General features: G+C 43.2%; 1 protein-coding gene across 18 annotated transcripts in view; it reads right to left on the bottom strand.

Moving 5' to 3' along the window:
• Window positions 1–27,781, bottom strand: part of MICAL2 (microtubule associated monooxygenase, calponin and LIM domain containing 2) — a 392,610-nt gene that overhangs the window by 318,369 nt on the left and 46,460 nt on the right. Inside the window, exon 1 of one of the 18 annotated variants that reach the window (XM_077453573.1) lies at window positions 14,981–15,219. The exons of the other annotated variants lie outside the window; for them this stretch is intronic. The gene's annotated coding sequence lies outside the window, so the exon portion shown is untranslated. Of the gene's footprint in view, window positions 1–14,980; window positions 15,220–27,781 lie in introns of those variants that run through there. 18 annotated transcript variants of the gene reach the window in all.

Here is a 27,781-nt window from a genome sequence, read left to right as displayed (position 1 = left end):
TAAACCCATTTTTCAATTGGCCGAAAAGAGAAGAGTCCCAATTGGCCGCCGAGGAGGAGGAGGGAGGAAATGGATGCGATGCCCGTGGAGAGCAGGGGAAGGGAAAGCCGCCACCGCCACCAAGCAGGGGAAGCCACTGGTGAAGCCCGGGAGAAGTGCTGCCTACTATAGATGGAGTATGTGCACCAGACCCACCCGATCGATCGCGGGGGGCTGTTATACTGTTTGCAAACCCCCCCCCAAAAAAAAAATTACCACCGGCTGCCACGGTTTTGCACAGATCCGTCCTGATTCTCCTCTTCTCCGATCCCCCACCAGCGCTTCTGGCTCCTCCTCCCTGATGAGTGCCCCCATAGCAAGCCGCTTGCTATGGGGGCACTCATGCAGGCTTGCTCCCGACATACAGTGTGGCTCGGCCCTGCCCCCTGCTTTCTCTTCACTAGCTGTGATTGAGAGCAGCAGGAGACAGTTGCTGTGTCTGAGCCAGTGAGGAGAGAGGGAGCAGCGATGCTGCTTTCATGCACATTGTTGAATCAACATCAGGCTCAAGTAAGTATAAGGGGGTGTGGGGAGGGGGGGTGGGGCTGTACACAGAAGGTTTTTTACCTTATTGCATAGAAAAACCTTCTGCCTTTCAAACCACTTGAAGTAAATTTGTGTTGGATTCAACTTGCGTGTCTTATTAAAGAGTTAAGCTGCCCGTTGATGGTGCCAAGTCAGCAGATGGCCATACTGTCTCCCCAGACTGGGTCCAATGAGGTATGTCAATTCATAAAGTGACATTTGAAACAGAACACTGCTCCCCTTTGGCACTCCATCCATTGGCCACACTTTGAAGTAATCATGTGCAATTCAGGATATGAGCAGTCCTGCAATGGAAGTAAGGTTGCAGAGGGCCCAACTATAACCGGGAGTCTCAGAGGGAAAAAGGAGAGCACCAGCTGCAGAGGGTGCAGGGGGTCAGGTGGGCCCTACTGCAATAGTAGTTTTGAAATTTCCCCTGGGGGTCCCATGACCCCTTTGATCACATGACCTCTTCTGAAGAGAAGGATAGGCCAACCTGACCTCTTCTTAAAGGCAATCTGTGCAGAAGACACTAAAATGGTTGGGTTCCAGTGGACAATACCTTAATTTCATCAGTTAATATCTTTTTTTGTGTTACTAATTCTGCTGAGTAACTCAAATAAGGGTGATGCTGGGATACAGAGTCATCGGAATAGTAGTTGGGAATGTGGGACACTCTTGGCAAATCTGGGACAGTTGGCACCCATAGGGTACAAAGCCAGCTCCATAAAGACACGGTTTGACCAGTTGGTGTGGAGGAACTCGTGTGACCCGTATAGAGCCCTGACCTCAACTCTACTGAACACTTTTGGAATGAGATGGAATGAGTCAGGTCTTCTCACCCAACATCTCCATAAAGACGGGGTTTGATGAGTTTGTTGTAGAGCAGGGGTAGGCAACCTTGGCCCTCCAGCAAATCTCATGAGGCATTGCAAGACCCTGACAATCACAGGCATGACTCCTAGAGGCAGAGGCATGATGGGATTTGTAGTTTAAAAACAGCTGGAGGACCGAGGTTGCCTATGTTGTAGAGGAACTCAAGTGGCCTTCAGAGAGCCTTGGCCTTAACCCTACTGGACACCTTTGGCATTACATTGGAACAAGCCAGGTCTTCTCATTCAACATCTCCATAAAGACATGGTTTGATGATTTTGGTGTTGAGGAGCTCAAGAGACCTGCACAGAGCCATGACCTTAACCCTGCTGATCACTTTTGGGATGAATTAGAATGAGCCAGGTCTTCTCATCCAACATCTTCATAAAGACATGGTTTGATGAGTTTGTTGTAGAGGATTTCATGTGACCTGCATAGAGTCCTGACCTCAACTCTACTAAACGCTTTTGGGATAAATTGGAATGGGCCAGATGCTGAGATGCTGGTATACAGCGTCATCAGTATAGTGGCCGTGGATGTGGGACCCTCTTGGCAAACAGTTGGCATCTATGGGTGCCTATAAAACTACAAACTATAATACAGAGTACTTGCATTAAGCTGATCACTTTTATATGTACAGTATATCCAAAAAATAATCTATACATTCCCTTCAAGCAGAGATCACACGACCAAACGCCTAGGTTTTGAGGGTTGGTCAAGCCATATATGGAAGCCTTTTTTGATAGAGTATTTTGCAGATTAAATTGTTCAACGAAACCTGCGCCTGGCTATTGTATTCACTTTTCGACACGTCTCCTGGCACTGTCTTGTAAATAGACGTGACATCTATCTGATGTTGTAAGAAGGAGATAGACGAAAAGCAGACATTGTATGAAATAACAAGGAAAGGTGGAAATCGGCAGTTGTAACAGCCATATAGATGTAATACAAGGTAGACGGAGTAACTCATAGTTTGATGTGATCTCCAGCCAAGAACATCATTTAACAAGAAGTGAGAAGTCCCAGAGGGGGTCAGAGTAGTGATTGGGGTTGATAAGCTCCAGGCGTGTTCTGGTTGATCCTCAGCCAGGTCTGTTCCTATGTACATTCTCCGACGTATGATCATGTTATCAACACGTGTGTGTGTCAGCAGGGCCGGACTTACTATTGGGCTTGACTGGGCTCAAGCCCAGGGGCCCCGCCCAATAGGGGGCCCCGCAGCCCTGCCAAGATACATAGCTGAACCTGTCACTCAGAGGGACACTGTCAGCTGCTAGCCTAGGAGATTTGGAACAGCGAGAGAAGCGGGGGCGGGGCTGTGCTGTGAACAGTGGGCGGGGCTGAGGAAAACAGCGAGGGCTGGAGGAGCAAGTCAGTGTATTTTGCAGCAGAGTGTAACTCCCCTCCCCCTCTTCAGCCCGCCACATTGGACTACACAGGTGGTGAATGGGGGAGCTGGGAGGGAGATGCACTGTACCTGAAGCCCCAGGAGGATATAGCAGAGGAAGGTATGACTATGGGAAGATCCCTGCAGCACTGAGCACACACAGCATTCTGGCTGAATGGGAAGAAGATGATGGGGAGCCCTGCACAGGCACATGTAATACTGGCTGGTCAGTGTCCAGAAATGTGTCTTTAGATAGTGCAAAGTTACTGATCAGCCTCCCCCTCCTCCCTCTGTAATCTTTGTTTTTTCTTTATAGCTGCACTGTGATCAGATCTCTGGAGGACAGGCAGCCCCCCAGCATTCTGTGTCCAGTGAGGTCACACTTGGTTGATTGTTAACCATTTCAGCTCAGCTATTTAGCCAGAGCTCTGTGTGTGCTGCAGTTTGATGTTTTTGTGAAGGATTTCCTGCTGATTCAGGCTAGAAGTTTCACAGACCCATTAACTGTTTACTGTCCTCCACTAACCCTGACCAGATCACTGTTTGTAAGAAAAATGTTATTTTGGAAATTAAATGTGCTGCTGTCTTGTCACGTGGTTGCACTTTTCAAAGAAGAATTACTGACTTGATCTTGCAGAACCAGTTTAAATAGAGTGTCACAGTCCTGCAATACGATATATATATACACTGAGTTCAACCATATCTGCAGTCTCTGACCATCCCTTGTACCGTGTCTGAAGTCTCTGACCATCCCTTGTACCGTGTCTGAAGTCTCTGACCATCCCTTGTACAGTGTCTGCAGTCTCTGACCATCCCATGTACAGTGTCTGCAGTCTCTGACCATCCCTTGTACCGTGTCTGAAGTCTCTGACCATCCCATGTACAGTGTCTGCAGTCTCTGGCCATCCAATGTACCGTGGCTGAAGTCTCTGGCCATCCCTTGTACCGTGTCTGCAGTCTCTGACCATCTCTTGTACCGTGTCTGCAGTCTCTGACCATCCCTTGTACCGTGTCTGAAGTCTCTGGCCATCCCTTGTACCGTGTCTGCAGTCTCTGACCATCTCTTGTACCGTGTCTGAAGTCTCTGACCATCCCTTGTACCGTGTCTGAAGTCTCTAACCATCCCTTGTACCGTGTCTGAAGTCTCTGACCATCCCTTGTACCGTGTCTGAAGTCTCTGACCATCCCTTGTACCGTGTCTGAAGTCTCTGACCATCCCTTGTACCATGTCTGAAGTCTCTGACCATCCCTTGTACAGTGTCTGCAGTCTCTGACCATCCCATGTACAGTGTCTGCAGTCTCTGGCCATCCAATGTACCGTGTCTGAAGTCTCTGGCCATCCCTTGTACCGTGTCTGCAGTCTCTGACCATCCCATGTACAGTGTCTGCAATCTCTGACCATCCCTTGTACCGTGTCTGCAGTCTCTGACCATCCCTTGTACCGTGTCTGCAGTCTCTGACCATCCCTTGTACCGTGTCTGCAGTCTCTGACCATCCCTTGTACCGTGTCTGCAGTCTCTGACCATCCCTTGTACCGTGTCTGCAGTCTCTGACCATCCCATGTACCGTGTCTGCAGTCTCTGACCATCCCATGTACCGTGTCTGCAGTCTCTGACCATCCCATGTACCGTGTCTGCAGTCTCTGACCATCCCATGTACCGTGTCTGCAGTCTCTGACCATCCCATGTACCGTGTCTGCAGTCTCTGACCATCCCATGCACCATGTCTGCAGTCTCTGACCCTCTCTTGTACCGTGTCTTCAGTCTCTGACCCTCTCTTGTACCGTGTCTGCAGTCTCTGACCATCCCATGTACCGTGTCTGCAGTCTCTGACCATCCCATGCACTGTGTCTGCAGTCTCTGACCATCCCATGTACCGTGTCTGCAGTCTCTGACCATCCCATGCACTGTGTCTGCAGCCTCTGACCCTCTCTTGTACCGTGTCTGCAGTCTCTGACCCTCTCTTGTACCGTGTCTGCAGTCTCTGACCCTCTCTTGTACCGTGTCTGCAGTCTCTGACCCTCTCTTGTACCCTGTCTGCAGTCTCTGACCATCTCTTGTACCGTGTCTGCAATCTCTGACCCTCTCTTGTACCGTGTCTGCGGTCTCTGATCCTCTCTTGTACCGTGTCTGCAGTCTCTGACCCTCTCTTGTACCGTGTCTGCAGTCTCTGATCCTCTCTTGTACCGTGTCTTACACATATACAACTCGCATCACTCACACACACAGCCTACATAGGCTGTATGTGAGTGATATGAGGTGTACGGTATATATGTGATATAGGCTGCATATGAGTGACATTATACACACATACACAGAAAATGTTTACACATATATTAATGTGTCATGTGGGGGGTCTTGTTGCGTCACCACCCTGAAATTAGTTTTTGCAGGTTGGAATTAGGGATGAGCTCCGGCGTGTTCACACACTCTATGTGCAGAGCCCACCAGGAAGTCAGCGCAACGTAGCACGCATCGAGGCAATGTCTCACTGCCTGTGATTCGCGCAGCGCTGCGCCGACTTCCTGGCGGGCTCTGCACGTGGAGTGTGCGAATACGCTTGAGCTCATCCCTAGTTGGGATGTCTGTGAGACTGCGAGCAGACCCGAGAGCCGCAAAGATACACAGGACTCTATCTCTGCGGTGCCATTTTTAAACTTCAAGACTGCAATGACAACAAGGCTGCAAATGACACTGACAAGGCTGCATTGATGGGCATTTAAATGTAAAGGTTTTTTTTCCTCAAACTTCCCACCTAAACTTTGGATGCGTGTTATACGCCGACGCGTGTTATACGGTAATGTATAGAAGGTAGGGCCCGAAAGTGACTCAAGCCCAGGGGCCCCGACCACCCTAAGTCCTGCCCTGTGTGTCAGTATGAGACAGGCATACGTGGGAACAGTAGAAGCAGTCCTTTACGAAGTTAGGCCATTAGTTATGATAATACTTCATTTATAATCTAAAGTTGACCATACACCTTACAATATGATGGTACGATCTCCATTAGATGTACAAAAAAATTATACAATATGGCCAAAAGTTAGTGAGTCCTCAGCATGACACCTAGTATACGGCCAAAAGTCCATTGACCCCTTCTAAATGATGGCGTTCACATGTTTCCAGTGAAGGGCACTGATGATACTACAACATACAAAGACATTTTAGATAATTGTGCACTTCTAACCTTGTGGTAAGAGTTTTGAGAAAACCTTTTAATGTTCCAGAATGACTGTGCCCCTGTGCACGAAGGCAGCTCCATAAAGACATGGTTTGACCAGTTTGGTGTGGAGGAACTGCAATGGCCTTCATAGACCTGACCTTAAGCCTACTGATCGCCTATGGGACGAATTTGAATGAGCCCGGTCTTCTCATCCCATATCTCCATAAAGACATGGTTTGATGAGTTTGTTGTAGAGGAACTCGAGTGGCCTTCACAGAGCTCTGTCCTCAACCCAACTGATCACTTTTGGGATGATATGGAATGAGCCAGGTCTTCTCATCCAAAAATCTCCATATAGACATAGTTTGATGAGTTTCATGTGGAGGAACTCGAATGGCCTTCAGAGAGCTCTGCCCTCAACTCTACTTGACACCTTTGGAATTAATTGGAATGAGCCCAGTCCTCTCAACCAACATCTCCATAAAGACATGGTTTGATGAGTTTGTTGTAGAGGAACTCTAGTGGCCTTCACAGAGCCCTGACCTCAACCCAACTGATCACTTCTTGGATGATATGGAATGAGCCAGGTCTTCTCATCTAAAAATCTCCATATAGACATAGTTTGATGAGTTTAATGTGGAGGAACTCGAATGGCCTTCAGAGAGCTCTGCCCTCAACTCTACTTGACACCTTTGGAATTAATTGGAATGAGCCCAGTCCTCTCAACCAACATCTCCATAAAGACATGGTTTGATGAGTTTGTTGTAGAGGAACTCTAGTGACCTTCATAGATCTCTGACCTCAACCCCACTGAACACCTTTATGTGTCACCTCTGAGCCAGCCAGGATGGCACCACCTTTGTCCGGGCATCATCTAGGGCAGTGATGGTGAACCTTCACACCCCAGATGTTTTGGAACTACATTTCCCATGATGCTCATGCACTCTGCAATGTAGTTAAGCATCATGGGAAGTGTAGTCCCAAAACATCTGGAGTGCCAAGGTTCTCCATCACTGATCTAGGGTCACCATCTATTTCTTGGACTGAGATGCCGACTCAGAGGTGCCAAAAATCCTGGTTTCCGGTGTTCACAAATGTGTGACACAGATCAACCCCTTGCTGCAGCCTTTCACCATGTGACTTGCTACAAAGTTACAATCTTGCAATCTGATCAATGGGGGGGGAGACTGAGGAAATGTTTCTTCCTGCCTGCAGCAGACTCATGACTCTATCTGAGCCTAGGCAAAGTTACTGGAGCTCAAAGATGGATTTTTAATAAAAAATGATACTGTTGCTTTTTATGGTTACATGTCCAGAAATGATTTAGACCTATACATTTCCTGACGGGTGCATTTATATGGCGTATTCTGTGCGTTTTCTTCCATGGTAGGTGCTCTTTAAGTAAGGTGAACGAAGGCCAGGTCTGAGGCTTACTTGATCCCAAACACTTTAATCTGTCTGTTTAAACTTGGCAGGAAGTCTTATTAAATTATAAGCTGCAGAAGTACCGGGGGAGGGAGAACTTCTGTGCCGTCCTGCAGGTCACGGGAAGGGAAAATTATTATTTTCAAAAAGAGAACAAACCGAAGCCGGGGGAATTCGATGTTTCCAATTTGTCTCTTTGAGGAGAGATGTTTTCAGAGCCGGGAGAAGTTATTGCTTGATCTGCTGCCAGCAGAATAAAAACGTATCTCCAGAACGTCTTTGTGGGATCATCTCGGGTTCAGCCTGAGGATTTAGGAGAAGCTGGTGACAGCGCCGAGGCTCCGGGCACCTTGTGCCTCATTCATGGCTGCAGGCTGCTAATAGTTCCTTGTGACTCCATAAGAATAATACCAGCGGAGTCCGTCTGTATAAACTGTAATAAAACCCAACTCCAGGCAGAAAAACTTTCCTTTATATACAGTGCCTTGAAAAAGTATTCATACCCCTTGAAACTTCCCACACTTTGTCATGTTACATCCAAAAACGTAAATGTATTTTATTGGGATTTTATGTGATAGACCAACACAAAGTGGTGCATCATTGTGAAGTGGAAGGAAAATGATAAATGGTTTTCAACATTTTTTTACAAATAAATATGTGAAAAGTGTGGGGGGGCATTTGTATGGCGCCCCCCGGAGTCAATACTTTGTAGAACCGCCTTTCTCTGCAATTACAGCTACAAGTCTTTTTGGGGATGTCTCTACCAGCTTTACACATCTAGAGAGGGACATTTCTGACCATTCTGAATATCTCAAGTTCTGTCGGATTGGATGGAGATCTAAACCATTCCACTGTTGCTCTGGCTGGATGTTTCGGGTCGTTGTTCTGATGGAAGGTGAACCTCCGCCCCGGTCTCAAGTCTTTTGCAGACTAACAGGTTTTCTTCTAAGATTGTCCTGTATTTGTCTCCATCCATCTTCCCATCAACTCTGACCAGCTTCACTGTCCCTGGTGAAGAAAATCATCCCCACAACATGATGCTGCCACCACCATGTTTCACGGTGGGTATGGTGTGTTCAGGGGGATGTGCAGTATTCATTTTCCGCCGCACATAGCGTTTTGCTTTTAGGCCAAAACCTTCAATTTTGGTCTCATCTGACCAGATCACCTTCTTCCACATGTTTGCTGTGTCCCCCACATGGCTTCTCACAAACTAGAAACAGGACTTCTTATGACTTTCTTTCACCAATGTCTTTCTTCTTGTCACTCTTCCATAAAGGACAGATCTGTGGAGAGACGACTAATAGTTGTCCTGTGGACAGATTCTCCCCCTGAGCTGTGGATCTCTGCAGCTCCTCCAGAGTTACCATGGACCTCTTGGCTGCTTCTCTGATGAATGCTCTCCTTGCCCGGCCGGTCAGTTTAGGTGGACGGCCATGTCTTGGTAGGTTTGCAGTTGTGCCATACTCTTTCCATTTTCGGATGATGGATTGAACAGAGCTCCGTGAGATGTTCAAAGCTTGGGAGATTTTTTTAGTAATCATTTTTAACTATATCTTTTTAATTATTATTATTATTATTATTATTATTATTATATAATGATAGTAATAATAATAATAATAATAATAAAAAAAAATATTAATTAATGATGGAATATTTTTTTTATTTTAATATTTAGTAAAAAAAATAATACAAATAATTATATGATGATGATTAAATATATTAATAGTAATATCTATTAAATATACTATTAATAATAATATGATGATGAAATACCTTAATAGTAATAATTATTTAATATATTAATATTAGTGTTATTATTTTTAAAGATAAAAATATGAATTAATGATGGAATATTTTTATATTAATATTTATTATAAATAATAATAATAATAAGATAATGATGACATATATTAAAATTTATATTCATTAAATATATTATTATTATTATATTATTATTTATTATTATTATTATTATTATTATTATTATTATTAATAATACTAATACTAATAATAATAAATGATATTAAAAATAATACAATTTGTAATACTAATATGATCATGATTATGATGATGATGATGTTTATGATGAAATATCTTAATAGTGATATTTATTAAATATATTAATAATGATAATAATAATAATAATATTATGATGATGAAATTGCTTAATAATAATAATAATAATAATAATTATTATTATTATTATTAAATATATATTTTTATTATTATTATAAAAAATATTAATTAATGATGGAATATTTTTTATATTAATATTTATTAACAAAATAATAAAAAATAATGATATGATGATCATGATAAAATATCTTAATTGTAATATTTATTAAATATATTATTCATAATAATATGATGATGCTGAAATATCTTATTATTATTATTTTTAAAGAGGTTAAAAATATGAATTAATGATGGAGTATTTTTATATTAATATTTATTAGAAATGATCAAATAATAATAATATGAAGAATTATATGATGATGATGAAATATCTTAATATTTATTAAATATATTATTGTTATTATTAATAAAAATAATAAATGATGGGATATTTTTATATTAATATTTATTAAAAATAATACAATTTATAATATCATTATGATCACGATTATGATGTTTATGATGAATTATCTCAATCGTAATATTTATTAAATATATTATTATTATTATTATTATTATTATTATTATTATTATTATTATTAATAATATAATATGATAATGATCATGTTGAAATTGCTTAATAGAAATAATTATTAAATATATTATTATTATTATTATTATTATACAATAATAATAAAATATTAATTAATAATGGAATATTTTATAAATTGATATTTATATAAAAATAATTATATGATGATCATGATAAAATATCTTAATAGTAATATTTGTTAAATATATTATTAATAATAATATGATGATGCTGAAATATCTTAATAGCAATAATTATTATAAATATATTATTATTATTTTTAAAGAGGATAGAAATATGAATTAATGATGGAGTGTTTTTATATTAATATTTATTAGAAATGATCAAATAATAATAATATGAACAATTATATGATGATGATGAAATATCTTAATATTAATATTTATTAAATATATTATTGTTATTATTAATAAAAATAATAAATGATGGGATATTTTTATATTAATATTTATTCAAAATAATACAATTTATAATATTATTATGATTATGATGATGATGATGATTATGATGAAAAATCTTAATTTTAATCTTTATGTCTATATGTTGTTATAATTATTATTATATTATTATTAATATTAATAATAATAATAATAATAATAATAATAATAATAATAATAATAATAATAATAAATTGTAAAATATGTGTATTTTAATATATATATGAAGATCTATAGTCCTGGGTGGCCTGCAAGGCATATCAAGATTGCTGACATCACATGACCAGCAGGCCTCTACATGAATGGGTCATCTTTACAGTTCGGCATTCTCTAAATGAGAAACTAAGTGACAAAATAAAAAAGATTTCTCCATCCTTTCTATGTCACCACTTTCCATTATAAATGGTAACATTTCGCATTAAACTTGAGCAAACTGTGGAAACAGAAGACAAGAAGATAAATGGACATCTTTGTAGGAAGACCTCATAGATCATCCCGGGGTGAATCACACACAAGATTCCATTTTTTTTTTTTTTTTGGCAATGCCTTCAAGTCTCTCACCCACTCAGGTTACACCTATGTGATAAAATTCCAGTCTGCCTACATCAGACTTGCTCTCCTCCATGGCCCTATAACCCCCCCATAATTCCAGGAACCTGCACTACACCCCTCCCACACCTCCCTCCCATCATCTCTCCATACTATCAATGTTACCGCATGCTACCGCTCCAAGCTGGCCCAGCTCCCACTCTCTCAATCATCTGGGACCCCTGACAAAGTGGATATGTGATTAGGAGCGCCTAATACAAACATTCATCTCACTTCGAACTCATTGAAAATCTTTATTGATTATGAACAATCAAATAAGCAATGCGTTTCAGGGGGGAAAGCTGCGCTTCTTCAGGGCCAGCAGATGAAGAAAGAGGCCTTTCCTCCAGAATGCATTGCATTTATCTGATGTTTATGATCAATAAATATTTTTAAATGTATTTCTTAGTGAGATGAATGTTTGTACTCGGCGCTCCTACAAGATATCCAGGAATCGATCGTCTGATGAGTCTTATGTTGGCCATACACACTTTGATAGACACCTGCACCGCCACATCGCCTTCATGCAAATAGTGTAACAAAATAACAAAAATAATAATAATAATATTTTCAGTAATATTAATAATTATAACGATATAATAAATTAGTATGGACAGTCTTCATTGGCCATCACTGATACCCCCCAACATAAAACTGCCACTCGATCCTACAGACTTGGGTTGGAAGTCGGGTTGCCAGGCAGATTCTTATTGCCCATGAATTACAAACATCCAATCATAATTTCTCCCATTACAATTGTAAATTACATTTATTTTTCTTTTGCCATGCGCCGCGTTCTTGAGCCAATCAATGCTCTCTTTATCTAGCAAACAATTGGCGCCTCTGTCTTATCCAGTGTGTGGGGGCTTCTATTTATATCACTGGGACACTTCAGAGCCCTCAGCACAAGTCACATCCTGCAGTATAAGATCATGAAACAAGGCAGGAACTACAACACCATCCGTGCCGAGTAATCTGCAGTGAAAAAACAGGGGGGTCTTTTCTGTTTGAACCTCCATGGCTACAGCCGGAAGATGCATATTGCCATGAGTTCTGGATGCTGCTCTATGGCCACAAGCCGCAGGTATGCGTTAAAAAATGGACGCACCCAGGGCTGATATAGCAACTCATAGTATTCAGCCAGTCACAGACTCAGACTTCAAACCAGCTGCTTACAAACACTGGGGGTTATTTACGAAAGGCAAATGCACTTTGCACTGCAAGCGCACTTGGAAGTGCAGTCGTTCTAAATCTAAGAGGTAGATCTGAAATGAGGGGAAGCTCTGATGATTTTATCAGCCAATCATGTGCAAGCTAAAATGCTGTTTTTTTATTTTCCTTGCATGTCCTCCTCGGAACTACAGCGACTGCACTTCCAAGTGCACTTTCAGTGCAAAGTGGATTTTCCTTTAGTAAATAACCCCCATTGAATCCTTTATTCAGTGCATATACCTCAATGCAGTCCATATACATCTTATCCTCTATTCAGTCCCTATACATTGTATCCTCAATGCAGTCCATATACATCTTATCCTCTATTCAGTCCCTATACATTGTATCCTCAATTCAGTCCATATATCTCAATTCAGTCCATATGCATTGTATCCTCAATTCAGTCCATATATCTCAATTCAGTCCATACACATTGCATCATCAATTCAGTCCATATACAATGCATCCATGATTCAGTCCACATACCTCAATTCAGTCCCTATACATTGTATCCTCAATTCAGTCCCTATACATTGTATCCTCAATTCAGTCCCTATACATTGTATCCTCAATTCAGTCCATATACCTTAATTCAATCCATATACATTGCATCCTCTATTCAGTCCATATATCTCAATTCAGTCCACATACATTGTATCCCCAATTATGTCCATATACAGTACATTGTATACTGATTTCAGTCCATATACATATACATATATACAATGTGTAGTCAATGCAGTCCCTATACATTTTATCCTCAATTCAGTCCATATACAATTTAGTCCATATACATTGTATCATCAATTCATTCCATATGCCTCAATTCAGTCCATATACATTGTATCATCAATTCGGACCATATACATGGTATTCTCAATTCAGTCCATATACATTGTATCCTCAATTCAGTCCATATACACTGTATCCCCAATTAAGTCCATATACAGTACATTGTATACTGATTTCAGTCCATATACCTCAATTCAGTCCATATACAATGCATCCTCAATTAAGTCCATATACATTGTATCCTCAATTCAGTCCATATACATCTTATCCTCAATTCAGTCCATATACATTGTATCCTCTATTCAGTCCATGTACATTGTATCCTCAAGTCAGTCCATATACCTTAATTCAGTCCATATACATTGTATCCTCTATTCAGTCCCTATACATTGTATCCTCTATTCAGTCCCTATACATTGTATCCTCTATTCAGTCCCTATACATTGTATCCTCTATTCCTTCTTTATACATAATTTCCTATCCTTAAGCTCTGATGGAGGAGGCAAGTTTTTGGTCCCCCAAAACACGTTGGATTTCTTGTTTCGTCTTCCACTTGATTTCACAGCAGAATAAATTAGTGTCTAAACTATTAATTCATGATGTATTGCTTTAATCTCAGTTTCATATATTAGAAATTAAAAATCGCAGAAGTTCTATTTTTTTTCCCACTCCATCCACAATTAAAAAAATAAAGTCTGGGCTATATAAAGAATATAAGATCAGAAATCGCGGGGTGCATGCAAGTAACATCCATTCGGCCAACCATTTTTTTTTGTACCACCTTGGATCGTTTGCCCCCTTACTACAAGCAGACCTCAACTACCCTCCAACTTTGAAGCTCTAGGACACTCCCACCTTCCTGATAACCAATGGGAAACATACAGGACAGGAAGTGATGAAAAATCTCTCCAATAGGGGACACAGACAAAAACACATTTTTAGTTGAGTGTCGGAAGGATAGAACTTTGGGCAATAATTTGTATTAATGCCCTTATCTTCCGTCCAAATTGTCTTCCAGGTTGTCCTGGTTGTCCAGATTGTCTTCCATGTTGTCCTGGTTGTCCAGGTTGTCCTGGTTCACCAGCTTGTCCTACAGGTTGTCCTGTCTCCAGTTTGTTTTCCAGGTTGTCCTGGTTGTCCAGATTGTCTTCCATGTTGTGCTAGTTGTCCAGGTTGTCCTGGTTCACCAGTTTGTCCTCCAGGTTGTCCTGGTTGACCAGTTTATCTTCCAGGTTGTCCTGGTTGTCCAGGTTGTCCTGGTTCACCAGCTTGTCCTACAGGTTGTCCTGTCTCCAGTTTGTCTTCCAGGTTGTCCTGGTTGTCCAGGTTGTCCTGGTTCACCAGCTTGTCCTACAGGTTGTCCTGTCTCCAGTTTGTCTTCCAGGTTGTCCTGGTTGTCCAGATTGTCTTCCATGTTGTCCTGGTTGTCCAGGTTGTCCTGGTTCACCAGTTTGTCCTACAGGTTGTCCTGTCTCCAGTTTGTCCTCCAGGTTGTCCTGGTTGACCAGATTGTCTTCCAGGTTGTCCTTGCCAAATGACAAGTGCCAATCCCACCATTACTTTCCCCTCTCAGCCCCATTTCTTGAATTGGTGACACATGAATAGGAAGTGAGGAAAACCCCTCAGTTGGGTCACAGACAGAACAAAAACCAGACTGAATTTCGAAATTAGTCCCTACTCCACCAAAAAAAAAAAAAGTATTTCCACCCTATAACGGGTTCCTTTCAACACATATATTGACTTATCTCAACACCATCATGAAGAGCTACAGTCATGGAATAAAGAAGGAAATGGGGATTTGGGCATACTCACAACTCGCCATCAATCCAGTGACACCTGTACACCGAAGACTCACGGTTGGACGCCCCTGTGAGCTTGGCTGACCAGTCGCTGCCCTACGTAGTATCGCCTTAGTAATGTCCAAACACCAGGGTGTATTTCAGTGTCATTCTTCAGGTCTGTACGGTGGATCCCTATCCCAGAGGAGAGCCTGCTTTGTTCAGACAGGCTATCTTTAGTTCAATGTCAGAAGGGGGTCCTTGTTGCGGAGAGAGAGCCACAGGCACAGTATTGCCAAGTATGGCTGTGTGCAGGGACTTGGTCCATTGTGCTCTCTGCACTTGGACGCTTCCTCTTATCTGGCAGTTTTGCTGGAGGAATGCGAGATATTCCAGGCATGAAACAATTCTGACAAGTGCAGCTCTGCCCAGCAGGACTGACCCTTCCATAGCAATGTTTCCTCAGGCTAGGGCAGAGCTTGCTGGCCTTGTTCGGCTGACAGACCTGCCTAGCCTAGAGGCAATCCTTCACCACAAGTGGTGATAATTCTATCCGGGTTGGCCAAAGGATGCATTGGTCAGGTTGAGCAACCATCAATCTTCTGGGTATGTGGAGGAAGTGCAAGTCCCGACCTTTTCAGATTGAGAAAAGCCTACTCTGGAAATTGGGATTTGGGGTGTGGTTGGTCCAAGGAGATCTGAGGGGTTCGGGTGCAAAGCGGTTGGTTGAATGACCTTGGGGCGACTCAGAGTGTGCAATGAAGAAAGAAAAGTGGGAATGCGAGGGAGCCCTTGTTGTGTAATGAATGACCCAAATATAAAGATTACCTCAAAATAGATTCTCCATAAAATAAAAAATGATGTAACCTGCATCTGCTGAGGTTGTGGTGACCCCGCAGGGTAAATACATGCAACCTTTCGTGAGCGCAGGTCTGTCCTCACAAAGAATAAAGTCACTCTCAATGCCATGGGAGGTCCCCGTCCCGGATCCCTGGCGGGGTTCTAAGGTGGATTCTGAGTCAGGTGAGTTGGATGGTGTCTAAAAATGGCAATTGGCAGAGGCGCCCGTCTTCATCGATGTCTTCTTCACATATCCTTATAGTGCTATACTCAATTGAATTTGTACCCGCAGACATCTGTACATCACCTTGAACTGAGGAAGTGGCAAATTTAAAGCCATGAAACGCGTTTTTATAGTGAAATAAAGCTTTTTGTTGTACAATAAACCAGACGACCCTAACGCTGTGCATATTAAGCATGCCAAAAGGGATCCCCCGGTGCAATCTATGGAAGGAGATATGGAGGCAGCCAGTATTGACCTCTCCTCCTGAACTGTAGAGATAACAACCGGGCACACAGGACATCAGAGTGAACTGTAGGGATTATAGTAAATCTTAACAGGTTTGTAAATAATGTTCTGCAGCCACTCAGAGGATAAAATACCACTTTTCTAGGGATTTTAGTTTGAAGTGATAGGAATCCTTTAAAAAAAAGTCTAAAAAAAGGGGGTTCAAAGCACTATCATATTATTTTTTTCAGGAGATTTACCTTCACTTCCTGTCCTAGAGAGGAAATCTCCCAAAGTGAGGGGTACTCCTATCTTAGACAACTGTCCCCAATAGAAGATTTACCTCCACCAGTTCTGGGGACAATCTGAGAAATTTGGATTTTGCATCACTTTCTGGTTCGGCAACAATGGTCACCAGTACAAATAGATGGATAAAACTTCCCTACAGGGACATAAACTTCATAGAGAGTCTACTATGTAAATCATCCCCAACCACTCCCCTACAAGCCCCCCCCCCCCACCACCACCACTACCACCACCACCACTACCACCACTCCACTGACTGAAGGATGCCAACTCCAGGATGGTCCGTCACTTGCCAATGTCAATAGCGAACAAGCAAGGATGGAGACTCTCAACCTCCAAAGTCCAAAGTATGTTATTAATGTCATTCAATACAGGGGAAATCCACCTGCTCCTCTAAGCCTTTGTACACACGGTCGGACATTCCGATGGACAATGTCCGATAGGACCGTGTTGTCGGATAATCCGACTGTGTGTGGGCTCCATCGGACTGTTTCCGTCGGAATATCCAACGGACCAAGTTTTGCAGCTGGGCTATAAAATTTTCCAACAACATGATCCGATCGGACTTTGTCCGATCATGTGTAGAGAATTCCGATCGGACAAAGTGCCACGCATGCTCAGATCAAATTCCTACACCAAAGCTATTGGCTACTAGCCTGAACGTAGTCCCGTCCTAACGAAATAACGTCATCACGTTAAGTGCGATCGGATTTTCTGACAACTTTGTCCGACCGTGTGTATGCAACAGTTTCGGACAAAATCCGTCGGACAAAATTCGATGGATTTGGTTGTCTGAATGTCCAACCGTGTGTACAAGGGCTTACACATTTCTCTCCATCAGGAGCAGAGCTGGCTGGCCTTGTTCTGCTGACGGCCAGCTTAACCAAGAGCAAATCCTTCACCAGACGAGGTGATATTTCTATATAGGTTGGCCAAAGGGTGTTGGTCAAAGGTCAGGTTGGGTAAACCATCGATATTCTGGGTATACAGAGGAAGTGCAAGTCTAAGCCTACTGTTAAGGCCTCATATAAACGGCAAAAAGGATCACTAAGTACTGTCTATGGAAGGAGATATGGAGACAACCATTGTTGACCTCTCCTGAACTGTAGAGATAGCAGAGGCGCACACAGACCACCTAATGTACTGGAGATAATAGTGTCACGTCTAATGTGCTTGGGCAACTTGTGGGGCAAAATACCACATTTGTGGGGGTGTAGTATGAAAGGATAGGAATCCGTAGAGTCAGGAAAGAAGCCCTTCCTCATTCTATCCAAACATTAAAAAAACAGCTTTGGCTATACGTACACTTTAAATGTATTGGAAATATATAGCAACTGTTACAATACACTGGCAATTCCTACCATACAAAATGGGCAATCGCTGCAATTCAAGGGCAACAAATTGGCAACTTTTTTGGCACCAATTAGGCAATTTTGACAACGAAAGGGAATCAAATGAGCAACCCATGACCAAGTATGAAAACACTAAAGCCTCGTACACAGAATGAGATTTTCAGATGACTAATCTTCCGTTTTTTTGCTGCATGCAGTGGCGGCCGGTGGAATTGTTTTGGGGGGGGGGGGCAAATAGTATGCCTACCCCCCTCAGTCAGTAGCACTTACCCCATCACCGGCGGCTTTGCCTGCTCGGCGACAGCGGCCTCCAGTTCTCCTGCTCTCCACGGGTCATCACAGCGACCGCGGTGGCAGCTCCCGTTTCCTCCCTCCTCCTCCTCGGCGGTCAATCGGGAGTCTTCTCTTTTTGGCCAATCGGAAAACGGGTCTCACACCCGCTTCTGATCCATATTCATTCACTGTTGTAACACACCTGGGCAGGATCGGAGCGCATTCTCGGCGACCGGAGCCCACCAATTTTGAAGCCTATTAAAGCCTCCGGCTCTAATCAGGTGCATTAAAAAAAAAAGCGGGGGCCGGCCGCATAAATAGGGGGTGGCCGCAGTGACCATGGATAGATTCATGCTTTTAATCTATCCATTGCATATAGGGGGGTGGCGTGGAGAAAGGGGGCAGTGCCCGGGCGCCCTAATGGATGGGCCGCCACTAGTCTCATATCAAAAGTGAAGAGGTTACTCAACTTAGGAAAATTCTCGATAACCGAATACAACTTTGGAAGTGATGTAATGTGTTGAATAGTTCTGAAATGTATTCTTTTGTTTCCAAGCATGCGTAATCTTGCTCTTATGATTTTATTCGGACGAAAACTGTACTAATTAAACTAAAAGCGGACGTTGCGTTCGCATACGTTAAAAATGTCATAGCGTGCACCTTCAGGTTTTTGTCGTCCGAAAAGTCGGATTTAGCTGCCAAAAGCCCTACAAAATGGGCAATCGCTGCAATTCAAGGGCAACAAATTGGCAACTTTTTTGGCACCAATTAGGCAATCTTGACAACGGAAGGGAATCAAATGAGCAATCCATGACCGATGTGGCAAGTATGAAAACACTGAAGCCTCGTACACAAAATGAGATTTTCAGATGACTAATCTTCCGTTTTTTTGTTGCATGCAGTGGCGGCCGGTGGAATTTTTTTTTTTTTGGGGGGGGGGCAAATAGTATGCCTACCCCCCTCAGTCAGTAGTACTTACCCCATCACCGGCGACTTTCCCTGCTCATTGACGGCGGCCTCCAATTCTCCTGCTCTTATGATCGGATAATCAACCAATCGCTAGTCGCACCAAATTTTACTTGCGATTTTCTTTACGTGTTTGGGGGCCCTTTACAAATGGCTTATTATATATGCACTTAATAGGGTACTAAGGCTATTACGTTATTTTAAACCTTTTGTAGAAGCTCTGATTTGCTACTTATTTTCAAATGTTAGCATTTTTATTTCTTTTTTGCCGATGTTGACGATGTCACTTTAATTGTGTGAAAATGTGTCTCGTGCTCCTAATTCTTCATTTCCTGCCTGGAGGAAAGTGTGACAAAGTTATGTCTTGATAAAATCTTCGAGCTTCAGGCTGCCCCTCTTTTTCCTGGGAGGTATACACCCCACAAGCTCGTGGGGGGGGGGGGCGGGGGAAGGACGCGGTGAGGTGTCCACACACGTCTGCAATCTGTCATTGCAGCACTTCTCTAAACTTTGCTCGCAGCTCTTCAAGCCCTTAATTTACAGCTCCCACGGGGCAAATCACAGCCAAGATGACTCAATTAAAGTGAATAAATAGTGGCTTTATCTGGAGAGTCAGCAGCTATGTAATACTGAGACTGACAACTGGGCCTCTTCTCCCAAAGCCTAGTGCTGGGCGGGCGTAAAGAGAACCGGTCACATTCTACAAGAACATTCCGATTCGGAAGAACTGAAAGGCTTATAATATACGGCTTTGCCGAATGACGTTCATAACAAATTTATGAAAACTTGGCAACCTTGGGTGACCTACTATGGACCAGAGAACTTTGACCCATCACTGGTGACACACCAGTCCCACTTTATCTCTTTACATTTACTTTTCCCTCTGTCTTTTATCATTCTGCCTTTTCACTTATGGAATCCTATTCTATCCTGGACTTCTTGGTGGCCTTGGGTGACCTGCTATGGCCCAAAGGACTTTGACCCATCACTGGTGACTCCCCAGTCCCACTTTATCTCTTTCCATTTACCTTTCCCTCTGTCTTTTATCATTCTGCCTTTTTTCACCTCTGGAATCCTATTCTATCCTGGACTTCTTGGTGGCCTTGGGTGACCTGCTATGGCCCAAAGGACTTTGACCCATCACTGGTGACTCCCTAATCCCACTTTATCTCTTTACATTTACCTTTCCCTTTGTCTTTTATCATTCTGCCTTTTTCACCCCTAGAATCCTATTCTATCCTGGACTTCTTGATGGCCTTGGATGACCTACTGTGGCCCAGAAAAAGTACGGAGGAAGGGGCGGCCAGTGTCTAAAGAAATGCGAGTTTGAAGGTGGGTTAAAAGGCATTTATGAAAAGTAGCGACCAAGTAGATCAAGCCAACAGTGTTTCAGGGTAAGGGACTCCCCCTTCTTTAAGGATGTTGCTGCATGCTAATAGAAGGGGATGGTTCCTGGATTGGGTGCATTAATAACAAAATATTGGAAAGAGAGCTGTCAGAGTGTGGTATGTAGTTGCGGAGGCAGCAGCTACTGCCTCTAAAACTACAGCTGCTGACAGATCTCTTTCCAAAATGTTGTTATCAACGCACCCAATCCGGGAACCATCCCCTTCTATTAGCATGCAGCAAGAGCCCTGAGGAAGGGGAGTCCCTTTCCCCCGAAACATGTTGGCTTGATATACTTCCTTGCTACTTTCAATAAATGCTTTTTAACCCACCTTCACACTTACATTTCTTTGGACACTGGGCGCTTCTTCCTCCATACTTTTTCGAGTGGAATGACATGCGAAAAATGACCATAAGGCTGTAATAAAAGGCAGCAGCCCAAAGTCCAAGAGGGCTCACCGACACTATCCATTAGCAGGCACAAGCTACCAGAAGTGATTTCTTCCTACTCACGCATGTAATCACCCACCCGTGACCAGTGACTGATCAAGTCAGTCTAGTGTGGTCTCCCAGCACGAACGAGCTAATGTGGCCCAAATAACTTTGACCCAACACTTGTGACCTCCCAACTATTCTTTAAGATTACCTGGATATGGGGAGGTATGCCTGGTCCCGAAACTTTCCAGTTCTCTCTTCTTTCTCTACCTGTTCCTCTCCCTCTTCCTTTTCTCATTCCTCCTCTTCCTCCCCTGAAATCCTATTCTACCCGGGACCTCTTGGTGGCCTTGGGTGACCTACTGTGGCCCAGTGAACTTTGACCCAACACTTGTGACCTCCCAACTATTCTTTACGATTACCTGGATATGGGGAGGTATGCCTGGTCCCTAAACATTCCAGTTCTCTCTTCTTTCTCTACCTGTTCCTCTACCTCTTCCTTTTCTCATTCTCCCTCTTCCTCCCCTCGAATCCTATTCTACCCAGGACTTCTTGGTGGCCTTGGGTGACCTACTGTGGCCCAGTGAACTTTGACCCATTACTTGTTACCCCCCAAACTATTCCTACTACCTATATATGGGATGATGCATCTGGTCCTAGGCCTTTCCCTTTCTCTCTTATCTTTCTACCATTTCCTTTCCGTCTTCAACCCCCAAATGTTATTTTTCCGAGTACTTCTAAACCCTCTTACATTGTCCATATCAAAACCTTGGCATTATGGTACATACTCACTTACAGTTAACCCACATCCTCTCTACATATTCTATTCCATTCCAGAAAATATAATGATCATTTTCCAATCCTCACACTCAGCTTCAATTCTACAGCAAGGACGCAGATCCCAGCTCAGGAGGAACGCATAGACAACCAAGTCATACCAACTCCAGGAACTCATGCCGTTCCCTGGACTCAGAATACCTACTGCTTTATGACCATGGACCTTGACCAGGGCCGGGACAAGGGGTGGGCAGGAGGGACGGCTTCCCTGGGCACTGTCGTTTCATGTGAGGTGGGGGGTGGCACCACAAGGAAATTGGGGGGGAGGGGATTTGTGTTGGAAAGGGGGATTTGGGGGGCAGCAGGGAGTAAAGGGAGTAAGTATTGTTCTAGGTGGGGAAATTTGGGGACTATGCTAAAATTTAAGGGGAGAAGGAATGGGGGGGTAAGAAGATTTGTGCTAGCAGGGATGATTGGGGTGCTTTGTGCTGGAAGGAGGGATTTGCAGTGGGGTTATTGGGAGGGGCAATTTTAGGGGTAGATAATATGTGCTAGGAGGAGTGATTTTTTTTCTTTTTTTTGGGGGGGGGGGGGGGGGTACTTGAATTGGGGGGATTTGGGGGATGGAGGGGGGTAAGATTTGTGATGGGAGGGGGGATTTCAGCAGGGGAACAGATTTGCACTGGGAGGAGGGGGAATTTACGCTTAGGGGGGTGAAAAAGATTAGTGCTCAGTTTTTTTTGGGGAGAGGTGATTTTTGATGACACATAATGCTCATACACATTGGGGGCGGGGGGGGGGGGCGCAGTTTGGCGTGTTTGCCCTGGGCTCTGGATGACCTTGTCCCTGCACTGACCTTGACATATAACGATATTTTATAACATGCATTTTGTGTGTCATTGATGACCTTATTGATATTTGCTTGTCTTGTTTAGCACCATTTTGTATGTACTCTTCTCTATTCGAAACCCAATATATACTTCCTTGTCCTTCTGCACTGAAATAACGAAAGTTACATTTTAATAGGTATTGCACTTTGTAACCTTTGTATTAATGGGTTTAACGCTGCCTAGCCTAAAAACAGCTCATAAAATACCCATAAAGTGGGCCCTTCCGCATTACAAGGGTAAAATGCTTGTTAAGTCTAGAGAGTAGATGAAAAAGCTGTATTACTTATTATTCTAATGTTATATAATGGGTGAGATTTACTGAAGCTGGTGTAACCAATCAGCTCCTAGGTATAATTGGCAAAGCTTAAAGTGATTGTAAAGTCTCTTTTTTTTTTTTATACTTACCTGCTCTGTTGCAGTTGGCTTTGCACAGGGCAGCCCCGATCCTCCTCTTCTCGGGTCCCTTTTTGGCTCTCCTGGCCCTTCCCTCCTGTTGAGTGACCCCCACACAGCAAGCAGCTTACCCGACCTGACCTGCAGAACAAGGAGCCGCGGCCCCACCCCCTCTCTTGCTATGGGGGCACCCGACCTGAGCTGCAGCACAAGGAGCCGCGGCCCCACCCCCTCTCTCTTGCTATGGGGGCACCCGACCTGAGCTGCAGCACATGGAGCCGCGGCCCCACCCCCTCTCTTGCTATGGGGGCACCCGACCTGAGCTGCAGCACAAGGAGCCGCGGCCCCACCCCCTCTCTTGCTATGGGGGCACCCGACCTGAGCTGCAGCACAAGGAGCCGCGGCCCCACCCCCTCTCTTGCTATGGGGGCACCCGACCTGAGCTGCAGCACAAGGAGCTGCGGCCCCACCCCCTCTCTTGCTATGGGGGCACCCGACCTGAGCTGCAGCACAAGGAGCCACGGCCCCACCCCCTCTCTTGCTATGGGGGCACCCGACCTGAGCTGCAGCACAAGGAGCCGCGGCCCCACCCCTTCCCTTGCTATGGGGGCACCCGACCTGAACTGCAGCACAAGGAGCCGAGGCCCCGCCCCCACCCCCTCTCTCTCCTCACTGGCTCACTGAATTTGATTGACAGCAGTGGGAGCCAAGGGCGCTGCGCTGCCGTTCCAGCCAATAAGGAGAGAGCGTCTCGGTCAGCTGAGACACTCCTGCAACATCGCTCAGGTAATTATGGGGGGGGGGGGGGCTGCTGCACGCAGAAGGAAGGCTTTTTATCTTCATGCATAGAATGCATGAAGATAAAGAAAAACCTTCTTCCCTTACAATCACTTGAGGCTGGGTTCACACTACGCAGCGGCTCACAGCAGGGGGGTCCGGTGCGTCTCCATTCCTGTCCGATTTCAGACAGAATTTGGGGCTGAATTCGGTCCTGAAGCGGAACAAAAGATTGCACAGGACTGTGGAGCCGATGCAGAGATGTGTGAACCGGCCCCATAGAGAGCCAGTCACAATCTCCTGCTATGCGAATTGGATGTGGAGAAATCCGCATGCAATTCACACTGGTGTGAACCCGGCCTTAATTGAGCAAGCTGAAGTTAGAACTTGATTGGATACCAAGCACAACTGCACCAGATTCTGAGTGATCCAGGTTTAGTAAATCCCCCCCCCCCCATACATAATTATATTATATGTACATATATAAATATATATATATATATATATATATATATATATATATATATATATATATATATATATATATATATATATTATATAGTATATTATTTTATTATTTAAAAATATACGGTTTTGATACCAAGCACAACTGCACCAGATTCTGAGTGCTCCAGGTTTAGTAAATTCTCCCCCCATGCATAATTATATTATATATATATATATATATATATATATATATATATATATATATATATATATATATATATATATATATATATATATATATATATATATATATAGTATATTATTTAAAAATATATATTATTTATATTCTAATATATTTTTAGAATTTTATGTATATAAAACTTTTAGGCAGGCTCTCCGTCGCGGTTAATAAATACAAACATTTGAAGGAAGCGCTAATTTAGTGGGATGGCAGTTAATGTGGAACTAACATTACTTCCGCATTTAGGAAGAACTGAGAGCAGTAGCGACCTCAGTATGTCATTGTAAACAGGATGTTTAAATACTACTTAACCCCTCATACCTACAGACAGCACATGGATGTACTGATAAAAAGCGCAGTAAAGAGACCCTGTCAACAACATACTTATTCAGGGCAAAGTAGACAGTAGAGTGTAAAGTCACAAAGAATAAAATCCACTTTGGGTGCACCAAATGCTTTTGCAAGCTCAAACATTACCTTACAAGGTTGCAGTGACATCATCATTGCGCAGTTCATAGTCTGTGCAAAGAGTAAAGCTGTGGGAGGGGCCCAACAGGCTCCACCCACTACAGACTGCCTGCAGGGAAACTGCAGGAGGGGGTGGAGACAAGACCAGTCATCTTGCACAAGGAGAGAGAGCAGAGATATGGGAGGAGCCCAGCAGCCCCACCCAATTCAGAAAACTGCAGGAGGGGGCGGGGATAAAACCAGTCACCCTGCACAAGGAGAGAGAGAGAGCAGAGATATGGGAGGAGCCCAGCAGGCCCACCCACTTCAGAAAACTGCAGGAGGGGGCGGAGACAAGACCAGTCACCCTACACAAGGAGAGAGAGAGCAGAGATATGGGAGGAGCCCACCAGCCCCACCCACTTCAGAAAACTGCAGGAAGGGGCGGAGACAAGACCAGTCGCCCTGCACAAGGAGAGAGAGCAGCAGTGATCGGTCTTTATTACAGGAAGGAAAAGTCTCACACTGGATTACTGCACAGATCTGGAAGAAATACAAGAAGATCACCAAGATTCAGGAGGAACACGCATGATTAGTATTATTATTATTATTATACAGGATTTATAAAGCACCAACGGTTTGCGCAGCGCTTTACAACATGGATGATAAATGAATTTCGAGTATATTTGCTTATCCTGGAGTTCAGCTTTAAATATGATTTTTTTGTCCCGGAGCCCAGAATCACATCAACACCGAATTCTATTATGTCTGATTCAAAATCTTAACGAGCTCCCGGGGAATCCTGGGAACGTGAGATACAGACGGACAGCGGGGAGCGATATGTGTATTGTAATATCACTGGGTCATGTTATTTACAGCTATATTACATAGATATTAACGTCTCCGGATCTCCAGAGTTCACACACAGGATACTTTCTCATGAATGATACTTTGTAACACAAGAGAGCTGCCAATGATGTGTTTAGACAACAACCCAGAAAATATCTGTGAACCAATCCACCGCCATCTTCTTCTTTGTAATGCCAAACGGACACATTTTTAACGTTTAGGTAAAGGCATTTTTTTTTTTTTATTGTTATTAGTTATTTTGTAGCATTTGTGTCTCCCTCTGTGGGACCCCACTGGAACAAACTCTCTTCACTTGCTGAAAACTTTGAATTTCCCCCCACTGTTACTGGAGACAACGGTCATCAGGACTAAACGAGAGGGCGGATCTCCCCACAGACAGCAATAAAAACAAATCCACATTCAGACTTCTGGTAGGAAAAATACCCTTGGGACAAGTAAATCTAACGTAAGAAGAAGTCATCCCACTGACGCCCAAAGTCTGGAGGAACGAAACTGACCACCAATGTAAGGAAAATTCTTCCCACTGACCTCCACAGTATAAAAGGAACTAAACTGACAACCAATGTAAGAAAATATTAAACTGACAACCAATGTAAGAAAATTCTTCCCACTAACCTATAATATATGGAGGAACTAAACTGACCAACAATGTAAGGAGAATTCTTCCCATGGACCACCAAAGTATGGAAGAACTACGCTGACAATCAATATAAGAAAAATTCTTCACACTGACCACCAAATTATTGAGGAACTAAACTGACCACCAATGTAAAGAGAATTATTCCCACTGACCTCCATAATATAGAGGAATTACAATAACCACCAACGTAAGGAGAATTCTTCCCACTGACCTCCAAAGTAAGAAGGAACTAAACTGATCACCAATGTAAGGAAATTATTTCCCACTGACTCCAAAGTATAGAGGAAATACGATGACCACCAACGTGAGCAGAATTCCTCACACTGACCTCCAAAGTATGGAGGAACTAAACTGACCACCAAAGTAAGGAGAATTTTTCCCACTGGCCTCCAAAGTATGGAGGAATTACACTGACCACCCATGCCAGGAGACTTGTTCCCAATGATCTTGAAAGTATAGAGAGACTACACTGACCATCACTGCAATGTGGCATTATTTCCATTGACCACAAATCCCTCCAATGTAAGAAGAATTCTTCTCACTGACCTCCAAAATATGGAGAGAACTACACTGACCATCAGTGTGACATAGCATTATTTTCTTTGACCATGAATCCCACCAATTTTTAGAAGAATTCTTCCCACTGGCCTCCAAAGTATGGAGGAACTAAACTGATCACCAACGTAACCAGAATTCTTCCTACTGACCTCCAAATTATTGAGGAACTAAACTGACCACCAATGTAAGGAGAATTTTTCCCACTGGCCTCCAAAGTATGGAGGAATTACACTGACCACCCATGCCAGGAGACTTGTTCCCAATGATCTTGAAAGTATAGAGAGACTACACTGACCATCACTGTAACGTGGCATTATTTCCATTGACCACGAATCCCTCCAATGTAAGAAGAATCCTTCTCACTGACCTCCAAAGTATAGAGCAGGGGTCTCAAACTGGTGGCCCTCCAGCTGTTCCAAAACTACAAGTCCCATCATCCCTCTACCTGTGGGAGTCATGCTTGTAACTGTCAGCCTTGCAATGCCTCATGGGACTTGTAGTTTCACAACAGCTGGAGGGCCACCAGTTTGAGACGCCAGGTATAGAGGAACCAAGCTGGCCACAATTGTAAGGGAAAATTCTATTCACAGACCTCCACAGTATGAAGAAACTACACCGACCACCAATGTAAGGAGAATTCTTCTCAATGTCTTCCAAAGTATGGAGACAACTACATTGACCATCAGTGTGACATAGCATTATTTTCTTTGACCACGAATCCCACCAATTTTTAGAAGAATTCTTCCCACTAGTCTCCAAAGTATGGAGGAACTAAACTGATCACCAACG

The sequence above is a fragment of the Lithobates pipiens genome, unplaced genomic scaffold, assembly GCF_037356315.1.
Source record: "Lithobates pipiens isolate NorthernLeopardFrog02 unplaced genomic scaffold, aLitPip1_a1.2 Scaffold_24, whole genome shotgun sequence".
In the NCBI taxonomy this organism is placed as follows: domain Eukaryota; kingdom Metazoa; phylum Chordata; class Amphibia; order Anura; family Ranidae; genus Lithobates; species Lithobates pipiens.
Note: the sequence above shows the minus strand (reverse complement) of the source record. Positions and strands in the feature narration are given on the sequence as shown.